Source organism: Chinchilla lanigera, unplaced genomic scaffold, assembly GCF_000276665.1.
Source record: "Chinchilla lanigera isolate Chin_1 unplaced genomic scaffold, ChiLan1.0 scaffold00098, whole genome shotgun sequence".
Taxonomy (NCBI): Eukaryota; Metazoa; Chordata; class Mammalia; order Rodentia; family Chinchillidae; genus Chinchilla; species Chinchilla lanigera.
Window position 1 is genome coordinate 8124192 of NW_004955499.1, and position 11230 is coordinate 8135421.

General features: G+C 41.1%; 1 pseudogene; it reads right to left on the reverse strand.

The window, feature by feature from the left end:
- Positions 1–1766: 1766 nt before the first annotated feature.
- On the reverse strand, positions 1767–1961 carry LOC102020462 (annotated as a pseudogene).
- Positions 1962–11230: the final 9269 nt, after the last annotated feature.

Consider the following 11230-nt stretch of genomic DNA (forward strand, 5'->3'; position numbering starts at 1 on the left):
AGTATTCAAATTTAAGGATTTACAGAGTATATGAATTACTGTTGGGATTTAACTTGAATTTGCATTGAATGAGATGGCATGTGCTTCAAATGAAGACGCATTGATCACTTTAAAAATTAAATCTTCCATTTTATAAACTTTGTTCACCATTCCAATTGTTCATATTTTCAATTGCGCTCAGTTTGCTGTGTGAAAATGTTGCCTAACTTTCATTAAAGTTGTACCAAATAGTTTGATATTTGAAATTGTTGTAAATTTTTTAATTAATTTAATTTTTAATTACTTATTGGTGGTACTTGGAGTTACAGTTAGTTTATTTTTATAAGCCATATATCCAGCAATCCTGCTAAGTGCACTTATTCTAATATTTTAATTTATAGGTAGTTTGATGTTGGTTTGGAAATGCACACAGTCAGTAGGTGAATAGTGACAGTTCCAATGTATCCTTTTCTTATCATTGTATCTTTTTTCTCTTGTATTATTGTCTTACATATGTTGACTATAACTGGTGATATTAGGAATCCTTTTCTCATATCTGATCACTAGAAGATAAATATTTCAGCACTGACTGTGATACTAACTGCAGTTTAATGATCTTTTCTTAAGTGTATAAGGTTTTATGGTTTTTGCATGTGTTAGAATCATAACATTTTATTTTCCTTTGCTTTTCTGAAATTATATGATTGTAATACCTATATTGTCAATCTAAATATTCCATTTATGTAAATAAAAATACAACAATATAAGAGAAGCAAAAGAAAAACTCCCATGGAGAAAATATATAATTTTTGTTAAAATGTATAAATATGTACAATTTATATACAAAATAATTTAAGCATGTTTACTAGAAACATATAAAGATCATTTTAATAATTGCCCATTTATTGGTAATTTGACATGCATAAGAAAATATGTGAGGAAATATGAAAGCTTTTTATAAAGAATAGTGAAGTGACATTTGTAATACATATTATACAATTCTTGCTGTAGAAAATCATATTCCAGCCAGGCGTGGTGGTGCATGCCTGTAATCCCAGCACTTGGGAGGCTGAGGCAGGAGGATCATTGCAAATTCGAGACCAGCTTGGGCTGCAAAGTGAGCTCAAGGCCAGCCTGAACTGCATAGTGAGACCCTGTCTCAAAAAGAAAAAAAAAAAGAAAAGAAAATCATATTCCATATCTGAAATAATTTATGTAAGTGTACACTTAAGAGTTTATTCATTAGCAGACAATATATATAGCAATATATATAAAGAAGTGACAACTGTATGCACAGGACAAATACATGAAATTATTAGGATTTCAAGTAAGTAGAAGTTATAAACTAACAAAGGGAATAGTAAAATATGTCAGTTTATACAACATAAGCATAACATTTTAATAAGAAACTTTAGTTATAAGGATACTTATAAAATGTACTTAATAACTGGTACCAATTAAATAAATAAAAGGCTTATTTGTCTTAAAAGCAGATTATCAAGGGAGAATAAAATGGTGCTGGGTTTTTGAATCTTACTATTTGCAAAATATTTTTTCTTCTATTCTTCAGAAAAACAATGTCTTTGAGGGTTGTATCCAACACAGCTACTTACAAATGAACTGTTTTAAAGGTTTCAAATATTTATTGTTGATCTGTTAGTGCTGATCACAGAAAAAGATTTAAGATTCCTGATTAAGTACATTCCACTGTCCGACCAATGGTATTTTTAAAGCTTGGTACGGTGATATTGTCTTGACCATGATAAGAAGGGTGTCATCTCATGACCTCCGAGAGGGTAAATGTGCTGCAGCTCATGTGCAGCTCCTTACGGTCCCAGCTTGGTCCTCCTCCAGTGTCTCCTCTTGGAGTCGTACCTGATTTTATTACCAGTCTTCATCCGAATCCATTGAGGAATGGGACAATTCTATTTTTGCTTCTTGGCCAGGACTCGTTTGATTCTGAAAGTCTTGTGCAAAGACATGGCTAGGCACGGAGACCAGAGCATGCACTCGATGGTGGACTGAAGCAGAAGAGCTAAAAATGAATTTAAATGTGTAGTTACAAAATTGGCAAAGGAGTTCATTTTTAATAGATCCTCATTGTGACACACTGGCCTGCTAATGTTGGGAACAGTCCTTCACGTGGAGCTTCTGTAAAAACAGAGCTGAAGAGAAAGCTGAAAGGTATCAGCTTGTCAGTACTTAGGACTAAAGGGCACACAGCATTCAGAATACCCGGGAAGTCCTTTGTTAATGGCATTTCATGATGAGAAATTTATTCCAAGAAAGTTAGCAGTGGTACCAGGCATGGTGGTGCACGCCTGTAATCCCAGCACTTGGGAGGCTGAGGCAGAAGGATTGTTGTGAGTTTGAGGCCAACCTGGGCTACAAAGTGAGCTCAAGGCCAGCCTGAACTGCATAGTGAGACCCTGTCACAAAAAGACAAAAAAAAGGAAAGGAAAAGAAAAGAAAATTAGCAGTGGTGTGTTCAGAGATTTTAGTACAAAAGACAAATTGAGATTATACCTGGGACACAAAGAAACATCCTTGCATTTTTATCCATACAACTGAAAATTATGCTCAGCAATAATTAAGGAAATAGTTCCCAATTTTGCTAAGTAAAATAGAAATTTCAAAGATATGTGATGAGTATAATCCTGCTTCTTAAAAAAAAAACAAACAAGAGAAAAGTAGAAAAATGGAAGGAGAAATAAGGGAGGGAGGGAAGCAAGGAAGGGAGGGCGGGCGGTGCGGATACGGGGCCCACAGGGCAGTAGAGCCCTTGGGGATGTGAGTAAAGCAGGATCCTGAGACGGGCACCCGATCCTGCAGGGGCTGGGTGGGCCCAGTGTCCCCACCAGGCGGCTGCAGGAGGGAGCAGGAGGGGGTAAGCCGGTGAAGGAGATGGGAAGGTGGCAGAGGGCTCGGAGGGGTGGGAGCAGGCTAAGCTGCTGGCTTTGTGGCTGGAGGAAGAAGCAGGAGACAAGGAAGGGGCAGCCCTGAGAAGCTGGAAGGGAGGAAATGAGTTCTGTTCCAGGGCCCTGAGAAAGGGGAGCACAGGATGCTGTGTTCACGCCTTGACTTCACCTCAGTGAGACGCACGCTTTTCAGACTTTTGCCTTTCTAAATGGCAATAAAGTAATACTATATACACAACTCAGTTTGTGTGCCTATATGGAGTGTAAATGCAAACAACTGCATTTATTTTTAATTGTCCTGCAAAATCTTTGCCTCTTTTTCTAGATTAAATATTGCTGTCTCTTAAATCAGAAAAAATAGGGGGCTGGGGATTTAGCTCAGTGGCGCAGCGCCTGCCTGGCAAGCGCAAGGTTGTGAGTTCAATTCCCAGTACCAGTAAAAAACCAAAAATATAAATCAGAAAAACTAGCAGAAATACAGGAATTTCCCTCCCTTTTCTACACCCCTTTCTGTGGTTTCAGTATCCACTGTGGTCCAGGTACCCATCCCCTGTAGACACGAAGAGGTACTCTGATCACACCATGCACAGCCCTTCTGTGACCCAGAGCTGGCTTCAAGCACAGTCACACACTCACCACACAGCAGCTCATCTGCAATGACAGGGGAGGACATGGGCCTCAGCTGCGAAGTGACGGAGGCGCCTGTGTACCAGGCAAGCTGGCTCTGTGGTTTGGAGTACCGAGTGCATCTGTGTATTAGTAGACACTGCAGTGTGAGAAGTAAGGACTGTGACTGTAGTGGATTGATAACTGGTGGTCAACTTATAACCCTCAGCTGAACTGAGTGAGCGCGGTGCTGGGTGTGGGAGGCCCACCACGGGATTGTTGCCAGAAGCATAAGAGGCAGAATTGGAGAAGGATAATGCTTTAATTACTAAAACGTTTGGTATCTGCCCGTTTGGACTAGCTACGCCCTTGGTTCTCGCTCAGTAAAAGGTGACTGAAAAAAAAAAAAAAAAGGTGACTGAGATGGGTAATCGGGGCTGCAGTCTGAGCGGCTGTAAGCCCCCTGACCCCAGACTTTTGCCTCTCTTGTTTTTCTTCTCTCTTACTTTTGTTATCATCCGCAGGCACCTTGTTCTTGGGACCTGTCACCCTGGATAGAACGACAGCAGTGAGGTGTGGAACCCAAGAACAACCCTAAGCTCACACCTCCCTGTACCTACGCTTGGCCCTGTGTCTCCACAGTTCCCTCCATTGAGCCTGCACCACTCCCTGGGACTCTGGGTTTGTCCCTGTGCTTTGCTGTGCTTTGGCCATGGAAGGGTAGCAAATGTGAAATGACCCTAAATGAATAGACCTGGCAGTGCCTTTGCATAATGGCATGGGGAAGCTAAGTGCTGTTATTTGAAAACACACACACACACTCATTTATCTAATCATTCCTGTCATTTTCTGAAGTAGTTCTGGAAGTCCTCTTTCCTGAGCATTATTATCAGGTGTGATCAAATAGATGGTGAATGCCGCTGCCAAGTGCCATGCAAAAGAAAGAGGCTTGTGAAACGTGGCACTATGTCCTGGTCCATGTTACTCACTGGATCTGACATTGTGGGGCTTCTGATTATTACACAAAGTCAAAATGACTGTGAAAGGTCAACATTTTGAATCAATTCAGGACACTGAGGTGAGGACAACAATGCAACTAAAGACAGAAAAACTTCAGAACTACTTTAGGAAGTGACAAGAATGATGCGATAGAGTGTGTTCAGAATGAGAGAATTTTGAGAGGGAGTCACAACAATGTGTCTTTTACTGTAATACATTTTTTCCATTTAAATATTTACCGTAGTTTTTATCACCTCTCTCTCTCTCTCTCTCTCTCTCTCACACACACACACACACACACAGGTAGACATCTTTCTCTCTGTTGTTCAGGTAGCCCCACAGGGAAGGCTGCTCTCCACCGATGTCCCACCAGCAAATAGGTTAGCGTGTGTGACAGAGGGAGGTCAGATGGAACCCAGGGCAACCTTCCCAGGACCTCTCAGGGAATCGGCCCCTGAGGTGCTGTTGATGCTGTGAGCCTCAAGGCCAGCTGCTTGCTCCTCTCAGAAAGGCGCCTCCTGCTGCCGGCCGGGACCCAGGGAAACCTCCGGGTCTGGCCCTGCCCAAGGCTCCTCCAGGAGGAAAACTGCACCGAGCCAGTGAACACACAGAATCACCTTGGCCTCCTAGGGGTGCCTGATGTCACTGTCTTCCTTCACAACAGCTTTCTCGTTGTCCACAAGCAAACCGGTGTGAAGCAGGCTTCCTTGCCTCTCTCTGCCTCCTCTTAGCCTGGGTGACACTTTTCCTACACGAGTGGGATCTGTGGTTGGATGGGACAAAGCGACCCTGCTCTCAGTTTGTGGCTGTGGAAACTGAGGTCGCAGGCTGTCCCTAAGTGATTTGACTGCTGGTAGAAGAAATGCATCCTACACCTGTTCCCACTGGGCCAGCTCTCCTGTCAGTTCTGTTCGACCTGTATCCAATGAGAGAACTGTATCCAGTGTGCCAAAGCTGCCACTGGGCATCACTGTATTATAAGAGGTCAACCGGAAGTTAGGCCGTTACACAATTATTTCCAATATGAGGAATGGAACGTGATGTTTTCAACGAGCTACATTCCCAGCCCTTCTACTGCAGTGGTATCTTGGTTCACAAACTTAATTCATTCTACCATTCAGGAAGAGATGACCGCATTCATGTTCATGTGAGAAAGATGGTCACGGTCCAATAGGTCGCCTGATGCAGGGTTCACGAACAAAACCAAAATTTTGCCAAACACGTCTATGAGCCAAATTATTTGCAGACAAAAGTGTTCATGAACTGAGGTACCCCTGTATTTCTAAATTAATAAAATCATTAATTTATCAACACTGGAAGCTAATGAATAACATGGCATTTTCCCCTCATTGGACTTATTGTCAATTAGTTTGTAGACTTGAAGCATTTTAAGTTGGCTAGCGAGTACATGTTATGGAGGACCACATTTTATTGCACAAATCTGTAAGTTGTAAATTTTTTATGAGCTTCTCCTTCACTGCTTATTTAACTTATTAAAGTGCTATCGTACAGATGGCTGCTGTTTGGAAATCCGAAAGAACGTTTGCTTAATTTTCCCCTAGTTTAAGTTTAAGAGGAGCGGAAGCCACCCACATCTCCCAGTGCTAATACATTTGAGTAAACGTTTGTTTATTGCATCTGCTTTGCAGTGTCCCGTAAAGGGCCTTAGAAACAACGATGGATATAAATCCAATTGTCATCCCGTCTGCTTGTTCATTACTGAGCTAATCATGCACATGATATTTATTTAAATATGCAAAAGATTTTCTTAACTTTTGGGAAATCTGGTTTAATCTCTATGCTGTTTTTCATGCAATCACTGATGGGTTTGATTTTTTGCAAATCTAAAACTTATAGAAACACATGGACGTACTTTCTATTTGAGTTACCGTGTTCATGGAGAGGAAGATGAAGTGTATGGATTTCAGCTCTTCAAAAGCTTTGTATTGTTCTGTGAACAATGGATGTCTTCAAAATGTGATCAACAAAATCTTTCATTATTTTTGAACATTGAATTTGAGCTCTGGTGGAAGAACTACCTTTAGCTGATGTCTCTACATAAGTTAACTTTAATAGACTCGTGCACAGTTTGAAACAAGCAGCAAGGATCTTGTGTTTTATTTTCAATGAAAATGAGGAATAGTACAATAAAACTAGCATGAGAAGATGCGTGCTGGCACTAATGGTATGAAGTACAAACCTTAATGTGGTTGTGGAAAGTTTAAAAAGCTTATCTTTTATAGATCAGAACATAAATGATTGCGTTTGGGGGCATTTCCTCTTCCTATATGAAATCGAGTTTATGGTGGTTCAGTTTGTCTCCCCTGCAGAAAGAGAAATGGTTAATTATTTTACTGGCAAATTGCTTGGGTAGGGAAAGAGAAAAGTTGAAGATTTGGACAAAGATTCAGACTGATTTGTACCTTTCTGTTCTGTATATTTTCCCTTTGCCATGGACAAATAATAGATTAATCATTTGACATTGTGTTTCTTTTCAAGAAGCTTGATCATGGAATTGATTTAGTATTTTCCACCAAACCTTAATGTTTAAAATTGAAGCTTCAGGCCTTTGGAGATGGACTCACACAACTTTGCACAAATGCATTTTTAACATTGTGAATCCGGGGGTCCAACGCCTTCATGTGGTATACATACAAATTCCTATAGTGCTGACTACCTTTATGAGAGGGTATCTGGCAGTTGATTATTGAATTGCTAGAACATTACATGCTGCTACATTTTCATATCAGAGTCACCCAAAATTTTTTTACACTTATAATAAACTCTGGATATGGATGTACAATTGCTGATATTTTTAAATCACTATTAATTTTTCTCTCAGTCTACTTTCAACATCTTTCAAAGCACAGGGTTTCTAATTTTTTTATTCCATCAAAATATATTTTGCATTTTAAAGAAAAAATAAGGTACCTCTTTTGTCCCCCTTTATGCAGTGACATATGATAACATTTTAAAATTCTGTGACAGAATAGTTTACATTTTGGTTGACTAATTTGTTCAAAAGTCATTTTTTTAGAAGAAATAGTCTAATCATTTACATAAGACAAACCACATAGAGAAGAGACCCCCTTTACACATCTGGTTTTGCAATCTGGAGGCTGGTTCAGTCTCGAGGACCTGCACGGGCAGTGGGGGCTGGAGGTCTGGGGGGCCGCGTCCCATCTGCACACAATTACCACAGAGCACTGGAGTTACTTCCAATCAAGGGAGCCCATGAACCCTAATGCAAAGCAGATGGACCACTTCTTAACATGGGAGTTGTAGGAGCACTGACCGGCAGAGTTACAGAGAGGTGTAAATGAAGAAATTTCAATGACATTTTCCTTATGACCGATGAAGGCTCTTGGTATTTGAAGATATTCCAGATTAATGCCTTAAAGTGAAGAGATTTGGACGCCTTCATTTGGTTCTGCTGAGTTTACATTAGTTGAGTATCTTGAGGATTTATATTACTACACTCAGTTTAGAGAAGTAATGGCGAACCATTTAGAGACCGAGTGCCAAAACTGCAACCTAAAACCACAAACTGCCAATGCTGCAATTAAACCTGAGTACTGAGGTTTTAGTTTAGAAAATACAACACATACATTAATGTCTTTGGTCTTAAAAAGAAAAACACAACAACAGAGCTTTCGAAGACACAAACAGCTTTTTATTGAAAGGTAACAGTTTGCATTTGGCATGCTTTCACAAACTACAGTTACTTTTCTCTCGATGCTGAGACAAAATACCCGACACCCAGTATTAAGGAAGGAAAGGTTTATTTAGCTCACAGTCTGTGGAGGTTTCAGTCCATACCCTGGCTCCAAGGCAGGGCAGCACATGGCGCAAGACAACAGTTCATGGAGGTGGAAAACAGCAAAGGCAACAAGAGCAAATGGGAGGAGTGGTGGCAAGCAGCCTCTTTCTCTCCCTTACATATGCAAACTATCTGCATATGTGGGTGGGTGTAGCACTCACACCCATAATCCCAGCACTGCATCATGGATCAATCGTAAACTTTGAAAGCCCACCCCATGACTGCATGAGGCTTTGGGGGGACATCAGACACAAACCATAACAAAAATTGACGTGATCTTTGCTATTGTGTGCATGCCGATAATGCGTCAAACCTTGGTCATGCTTCCTTAGTTTGAGAGCAAAGCACGCAGCACTCAGGTCACCTATTCGTCTGTTTCTTGTATCAGATTTGATGTAATTCAAAGCTGGAAACAGCTGCTCACAAGCAGAAGTCACTGGGGTGACTTGGCTCGTGTGCCAACAGTGAGGGTCCTGCATCCCCCTGCGGCACGTGTGCCATGGGTTCACCACCACTGGTGTAGAGGATTAGACACTGGGCAGCCAAGGAGAAAGGTGGATTTGAAAGTCTGGGAAACTGCCCTCTAGCAGTTTGCAGAATTAACTAGTCACCTTCTCTGTCACGCACAGAGAAATCAAGTGAATCATGAAAAGTTCTCATACTGCATCCTAACCTCTGTAGAATTACTTATCTGGCACCTGCTTGGCTCTCTTGACTGTAGAAATTGCACACAATGGTCATTTTGTCCCGTTTGGTTGTGATGCACTCTGATGAAATTCTGCTTTTTTTCTTGACACCACAGAGAGCTATTTTTGAATTAAAACTGATCATCAATTATCTTTGTGATTTTCATCCAAGCAGGAACTTGTTTCTTCAAATCTGGGAAAGTCGTGTGGTCAGGGTAATAAAACTGTCTTATATTTGAATTTTTATATGGTGCTGGGGAATTGAATCCAGGACCTTTGCACTGAGCTACATGCCTAGCCCTTTAAAAATTTTTAATTTGAGACAGAGTATCAAACTTGTGATTCTCTTACATCAGTCCTCCAAGTCCTGAGACTTCTGTGTCATACACAGTGCCTGGCTGTGCTGTAAACATTTTTCACATTGCATTTGTGTGCTTGTATGTGCGTGTGTGTGTGTGTGTGTGTGCATGCGTTGTGTGTGCGTGTGTGTGTGCATGTGTGTGTGTGACTGGGAATTGAATCCAGGGTCTTTGCACTGAACTGCTCCCTCAGTCCTTTTCTTTAATTAATTAATTAATTTTTATTCTGAGACCGAGTTTCACTTTGTCACTAGGTTGTAACTGCTGGGCTCCAACTTGCAATCTTCCTCCTTCAGCCTCCTAGACTGCGGGGGTTACAAGTGTGAGTCACCACAGCCAGCAAGGAACCTTGATTTGTTTCTTAGTATTTCCCTTTTTAAAAAGCAAAAGTGATAGAGTGATTTGAGGCATTGGGAAGAATATCTCCTTGGGAAGGCAGCACGGAATACCTGTGATAAGTTTCTCCGGTCCCTAAGTCACCTTTGAGCAGAGGGAGCAGTCACTGATGCAAAGGTTTGGGTAAATATTTCAGCATCCTCCTGCTTCCCCTGGCTTATTCCTGAGTGGTGAAAAAGTAGACAAGGTGATGCCTCCAGGAAACATTTGCTTTACATTTGCAATTGCAGAGAGTCCTCGAGGGTCATGGTGAGACCAGAGAAGGACAGAGACATGGCTGTTGACCTCCTGGGCTGTTACTTAGTGAGGAAGACAGACATTGTTAAATGAGCATTTGGCAGCAAGGGGCAGTTAAACGCACATATTGACAGTAACAGGCTCAACCTTGGAGAGGGCCAAAAGAATGGGGCTGTTCTTCCCACGCAGAAAGTTCAGGGGAAGTGTCACGGGGGTGGGGGGGTGGCATTTGGTCTAGCCTGGAAGTATTTAAGTGTTTGTAGTGAGAAAATAAAGGAGTTTAAAAAATCAAGCAAGCTATGGTCATAGGAAGGAACTAACTGTGTGTTTCCAGCAAAGCTGGGTTTGAAGACAGGCTCTGTGCAAAAATGTAAGATACACCATGGGAAGAGCTGAAAGATAAGTAGGAGGTGATCCTAGAGATGGAGAGAGAGAGAGTTCACCTTCATCTTAGAGAAATTAAGATGCAAGGAGAGGGCCTAAGAAGATGGAGGAGAGAGTCTCACTTCTAATTTAGAAAATAATCAGAGTTCGTCATGAAGAGTGAATTAGCAAAAGCGGTTGACAGGGAGATTGATAAGGAGAAAGATACAAAGGACACCGTGAAGGCTCAGAGGGATGGAGAGTGGGCGGTCACCATCACCCTGGAGACTGATGACTTGGCGATTCCTGGAATGTACTGTGCAAGTAAACTAGATGGTGTTGGGTGCATGAACAAATAAGAAATTCTATTCTAAGGCACTGAATTGTCCTGAAGACACATACCAGAGAAACAGCTATTTTGGAGAGAAGACATTAAGTGCTGTGGTGCATTGACCCAGGAGTATCACAAATTCTGGTCCACTCTGGCTTTTCAGTGATGTAAGGAGACCCTATTTCAAAATAAATAATAAAAACAGCCGATCATCAAAGTCAGTGGGAATTCCCTGGGTTCAATTCCCAGCACCAAAAAACATTACACAAAAAATACATGAAATGCCAACTGAAATAATAACAGGGTATAATTTCTAGCTTGCAAATAAGCAAGCAGATTTAAATTTGAATGGCACATTGTGTTCTTGATAGTGGGGCATTGAGAAATGCTTCCTAAGGCATTGTTTTAAAAGTACAAAGTGATGGAACTTTCTGAAGGACAGTTGGACAATATCCACTAAGTTGTAAATGTGCGAAGCCATTGAGCAAGACCTTATTTGGAATTTATTTATTTATTTATTTATTTATTTATTTATT